We start from the raw sequence: 6000 nt of genomic DNA on the forward strand, positions 1-6000 counted from the left end.
TTTGATAGAGAAGACAGGCTATGTCATTGGGACTAACCCCCTACACAAAAAGGAACTAGCAAAGAGAGCTTCCGATAGGATATGAGCCCTGACACTTCTAGTAGGAATCCTGAGCCTAAGCCTGATGATCAACAGCACAAGATGAAGGCCCGATGGATCAAAGTAGATAGCGGACCTGTTGGTTTCATGCCAAGCCACTGAGGGAAGAAGGGAGGAAGAGCTGCAATGGTAATGTCTCCTCAATCTATTCACATATTTCATGTCTTCTCTTCTCCGTGAACCCTGGAGCACTTGTTGCCTCACTCTTGTAGCAACCACTCAGCCTGTAAGGCACCCTGTGGAGGAATGCATGCATCCCTGAGGCAGAGGAAACCCACTCACAGCCCTACGTGCACGTCCCCACCCCAGACGGTAGGCAACTTCCTGTCAGGTGAAGCAGCTGCTTCCAGGAGGGGAGGCAAAGGGGGCCTCCAAGGTCCGGTTGGCCCCGGAGGGAGCCACCTATTCCCCCACTCTCCCTCCCCTACATCCTGGCCCACAGCGGACGCTCCACAGACATTGATTAAACGTATGAAAGCAAAACCCTGGCTCACTAGACCTCTCACAGTTAGTTCAGCTCTGCGATGAGCTGGTGGGAATCAGGCAGAATTGAGTGTGGGGGTGAGGTAGGGGTGGAAGGAAGAGCTTTCCTTCTCTCAGCTTGGGTCTGTCATCAGCTAAAGAGACAATAATGGCCAGCATCTATTGAATACTTACTAAATGCCAATGCTGAGCTAAGTGACAGAGCTGGTATGTGAACTCCAGAAGTAGGCCCTCAGGGGCCAAACACCGTCACCTTGAGAATGCCAATGTCTGGAGCTGCGACACACATGCCACAGAAAAGGAGCCAAGGTGCCACAACCAGCTCGCTGACTGGCCTGAATTTCCTTGGCTTCTCAGAATCCCGGAGTCTCTTCCTACATGGGCTCTCCAGGCTGCTTTAGAACCAGCCGCTTCCTTGGATCTGGGCCCTGCCCAGCCCCTCCTATGCCCTGACGTGAGCAGCCATTGTTTATGATGGAGATAAGACAGCTACTTTAAACCATGATGTTGTAATTTGTAAAATGATCTAGAATCTCAGTCAGAAGGCTGGATTTACCAGGTCTTCATTCCCCGAGTTCCATCAGCTCCCAAGTTAGCTCCCATTACTCCCTCCCTGCCATCCCTTCTCCACCTCCATCTTACTGAGCCCCCCTCTTCTTGGCTCTCTTGCTTGGGGAGCCCACAGATGCACTGAAAGATCATTTTGCACTGATCTATGTTGTAATCACATCAGTTCTATCCTGTGTTCCTCCACTGTTGGAGTGTTAGAATATGATGTATGACAAACCAGTCACCCCACCGGTCCTAAGGAACATGAAAATACAGATCCTTGGGCTTGCTGATCCCAATGCTCCAGGTCTGAATCCATATTTTAATCAGTGCCCCCAGGATTTTATGGCATGGGGTCAGGTGGGGAATCACGGCCTACCTTCTCACTGGAGTCCTTCTCCACCAGACCCTCCTTGTACCCACTCCTCTTTGTTAGTTTCCAAGCCCCTGGTCTTTGGATATCTTGCTAGTCCTTTGCCCCTTTATACTTTCATTTAATAACACTTACTAGGTGCCTATAATATACCAGGCACTGGGGCAGGCCCTTTATCTCCACCTTTACAACCACCCTGCAAGGAAGGAATTTTGATTCCTGTTTTACACATGAAAAACCCCTCTGCTCCCTGTCATCCACCTGGCTCTCTGGCTCCAGAGCCCACAGCTGCCCTGAACAGGTCATTTGCAGTGATATATGTGGTAACTGCATCGGTTCTTCCCCCAATCCCTGCTGGGAAGAGTCAGGATTCAATGGCAGGCATATCTGGTTCTGAAGCCTGTGCCCTGAGTTTATTGGTCACAGTTGTCACACTTTGTTTCTTCACACAGAGTCTGGAAAATAGTAAATATTTGTTAATGAGTAACTGAATGAATAAATGAAAGAACACACACACACACACACACACACACAGACGAGAATTCTGCCCCTGGATCACCTTTTTCTTCCTATCCTGTACCCTACACTTCTTTGCACGTCTGATCACTGCCCTCCCAGTCCCATTTGGATGGTGACTTTGAGCCTCTCTGACCCAGTCCATGGTTGCCCGGGATGCTTCCAGAGAATTGGCAGTAGAACCATCCTCCTGGCTTCTCTGGAACCCAAAAGCTACCAAGCTCTGCCCCATCTCCCGAGGCAGAAGGCTGGCCCAGGACGGGCACAGGGCTCCTGGGAACCTGAGGCCCTCTCCCTCTTCTACTCTTTCCCTTTACTCTTAATTTGGGAGGGTTTCAGTGAAGCAGGAGTGGTTTCTTTGGAGCCCAGAGCCCAGTTTACAGAAAACAAATGGGGTTGGGAAGTGGGGTCTCTAGAAATCCCATGGACATGGGGAAGATGAATTGTCAAACATTTCACCAGTTCTTAGTTATTGTTGTTTCTTGGGCTGTCTTGCTTATCTATGGCAATCTTATAACAGTGAGAACTCCTTGGAAACAGATACCACCTCTGAGGTAGTAGAGCAGATATCTGGAAAGCTAGTAGAGTAGCTGGTAAACATTAATCCTCCAGCAAATATTTGTTCAAAGAGTAACAAAAGCCACCCTTTATACAGAACTTGCTACTGTGCCAGACATCATACTATCTCATTGAATCCTTTCATCAACCTCAACAGTCAAGAATTATTGTCACCATCTTACAAATGAGGAATGAACTCAGAAAGGTTATGCAAGCATCCCCAAGGTTACATTAGCACAGAAATTATAAAGCTGGGACTTGAACTGAGGGCTGGTCAGTTTCCAGGCCCCCATTTTTTCCCATGGTGCTGCCGAGAGAACCAGGCAGAGACTAGAATGCTGTTACATCCACTCTGTAGGAATTCATTTTTTACTATTTCATGTGGTGTGTATCTACCCTGACTCTCCTCTCACCTCCAGAGTGGTTAGTTGGCATCTGAAGCACTCTAATCAGGAATCCACACTCTAGAGGGTGGTTACATAAACACTTCAACCGCCATCCAAATCCACACCAGTAGGCTGCATGTGCTTGAGTGATGCTAGAAACATCTTTCACTGGTGAAATAAGTGGTTTTCAAAATACAGAGATAGCCAGAAAGATGATCTGGGTCCTCGCAAGACTGACGTACAAAAACCAGGCAGGCCAACTCCTTGACTCCCTTGAAGCAGGTTGTGGGACTTTTTGTGCCTGCTCGCTGATAAATGTTTATATATTTGGCAGACTTTCGCCTTGCCATTTTTAATATCCCACCTGCAGGAGGTTATGGAAGAAGGGACAAATGGCCTCCACTCACCTCTCACCTCCAGTGGCTACAAACAGAAGACCCTGACAATTGCCAAAGGGCCAAATTGGTCCAGACCTGTTCACAGTGAGTGCCCATCCCAGCCTCATTCTCCTCTCAGAAGAGAAGAGGGGGCCCTCAGCTCCAGTGACCCAAAGGACCCTTTGGCTCTGGGCACATAATGGTTTTCTTCCTCTCTCTCTGCCATCCGGCCACTTATAATAAGCTAACACCAAGCAGAAACGAGCTGTAGGTGTGGTGGCTACCATTTCTCCATGGATCCTTACAGGGGTCTGGGGGTCAGGGCCTTTCCAGCAGGTTTCCCAGGCCCCAGCTCCCACCCAGCCCTTCCTGCTCTCCTCCCTCTCCCACTGCAGCACCAGCCCAATAGGGTGCCCAAGCTGGCTTTTCCTTTACTTCAGTTTTACAAAGCCCCCTCTGCTGTGGTGACTCCCTCATAATCCTGCCTTTTCCTCCAGCTCACATCCTCTGACCTGAAGGTAGCTATGCTGAGGAGTAATTTCTCCCTTTACAACAGAACAAACTGAGGCAGGAAGCAAGGAGATAGTTCACTCAAGCTTAGAGTTGGGCATCTAATAGTGTACTTGGAACAACTTAAAAGTCAGCTACCATAAAGGGGGGGGGGGGGGGGAGGGAAGGATGTCTGTGTCAGCTGGTGTCATTGTCTGGATTTGGCCAGTGGCCACAGTTTGACACTCAGTCTCAGTTCCAGGGAGGGATACACAGAAAGTGCCATAAGACAGAAAGATCATCAAGAAAAGACAGCCCAACCCTTAATCTCAGGGTTAAGTTGGGGTACACCAGTCTGGAGGTCCATAGGGATTCATCCCTGAGGTGGAGTGTCGGGGGTGATATAGGAGCCAGGTGTCATTGGAGCCAGAACAGCTGTCTCTGCTGACTGGGGACCAGGGGGGAGGTAGAGAGGACACCAGAAACCCAACCAGAGTTGGGGGGGAGCATTGCTGGGCTGCCAGCATGGGGTGGCTGGGGTCAGGCAGAGGAGGCAACATCAGCAAAGGTGGCTGGGGGGACAATCCCTAGTATTAGATGGGAAACTCTGCTCTGCCTGTGAGCATCCCTCGTGCCTGGTGATTGATTACCTGCAGCCCCCAAAGAATGCCAGGGTCTAGGGCTGTGGGAGTTACTCTCTCCCTGGAGTGGAGGAGGGGACGAGCCCATTTTTCTCTAACCATCCATTCACTCTGGTGAGTACTAGGTAGAAACTAATAATTATAAATAGAAGAGCTATAAAACTCAGCTATAAAGGACATTACTGGGACAACTGGGGAAATGAGAATATGTCCTGCATTGTAGTTGATAGTATTGTATCGATGTTAAATTTTCTAAGTGTGATATTAGGAGAATACCCATGTTCTTAGAAAGGTACATGCTAAAGTATTCAGGAGTAAAAGGTCAGAAAGTTGGGTAAAAAAAGGGGATAAAAACGTCGTGCACAACTAACTCTCAAATTGGGGGCGGAGTGGCAATAAGTTAATGATTGGTAAATCTAGGTGACGAGTATATGGGTATTTAATGTACTATGATTTTTGTAACTTCTGTAGGTTTGAAATTTTTGAAATAAAAAGTTGGAAGGAAAATTTGAGGGAAAAAGAATAGCTTCACTTACTGAACAATAACTGGATCCCAAAATTTATGTAACTCTTTTATAGAATTGAATCCTCAAATCAAGCCCAGAGAGAGACATTAAAATTCTCATATTAAAGATACAGAAACTGGGTCCCAGAGAGGCTAAGGAACTTGCCCAAGTTTACAGAGCTGGGATTGAAACAGACCCCAAAGCTGGGGCAATCACACAGAGGAGTGAGGTTGGGACACTAACAGCTAACACGTTCTTGGGCCCTTCTGTGTGCTAGCAGTGCTCTAAAATTGCCCATGCACATCAACTCACTTAACCTCCCCTTTCTAAAAGCTGTGTACTTTGTGATAAATCACTTCCCTGGCAAGGGTGGGAGGGAAGGAAGGGGCACTCATACATGCTGATAGGAGTGTAGGTTGGTGCAATCTCCTTTGAGGGCAATTTGGCAGCATCTGTTGGAATTTAAAATTCCCATTGTGTTTAGAGCCAGTAATTCCACATCTAAGTATTAAACCATAAAGACAGTCATGCATGTGGACCAAGAAGTGTGTACAAAGACGGTCATTGCATCAAGGTGTATAATAGCCAGGGATTAAAAACCTCTGAAATATCCATCACTAAGAATACTAGGGAACCATTAAAAATAATGTATCTTTAAGTGCACTGATAAGTCACACTCAGAGTCATCAAATGGTAATGTCAAGAGAAGAAAGCAAGAGATACTTCCTTGGTGTTGAAAGGGGGGATATGAATACATATGCATTTATGAATACATGAATACTTATGTATGCATAAAATATCTTGAAAGGATACACACAAAAACTTACAACAACCCTGGCCAGTGATGTGCTGCTCAGTGGTTAGAGCATTGGCCTGCATACCAAAGGGTCATAGGTTGGACCCTGGCCCCAATTGAGGTGCATATGGAGGCAACCAATCAATGTGTTTCTCTCACACCGATGTCTCTTTCTCTTTCTTTCCCCCTCCCTCCCACTCTCTCTAAAAATCAATGGAAAAAATTCC

The sequence above is a fragment of the Miniopterus schreibersii genome (assembly GCF_964146895.1).
Source record: "Miniopterus schreibersii genome assembly, chromosome: 1".
Classification (NCBI taxonomy): Eukaryota; Metazoa; Chordata; class Mammalia; order Chiroptera; family Miniopteridae; genus Miniopterus; species Miniopterus schreibersii.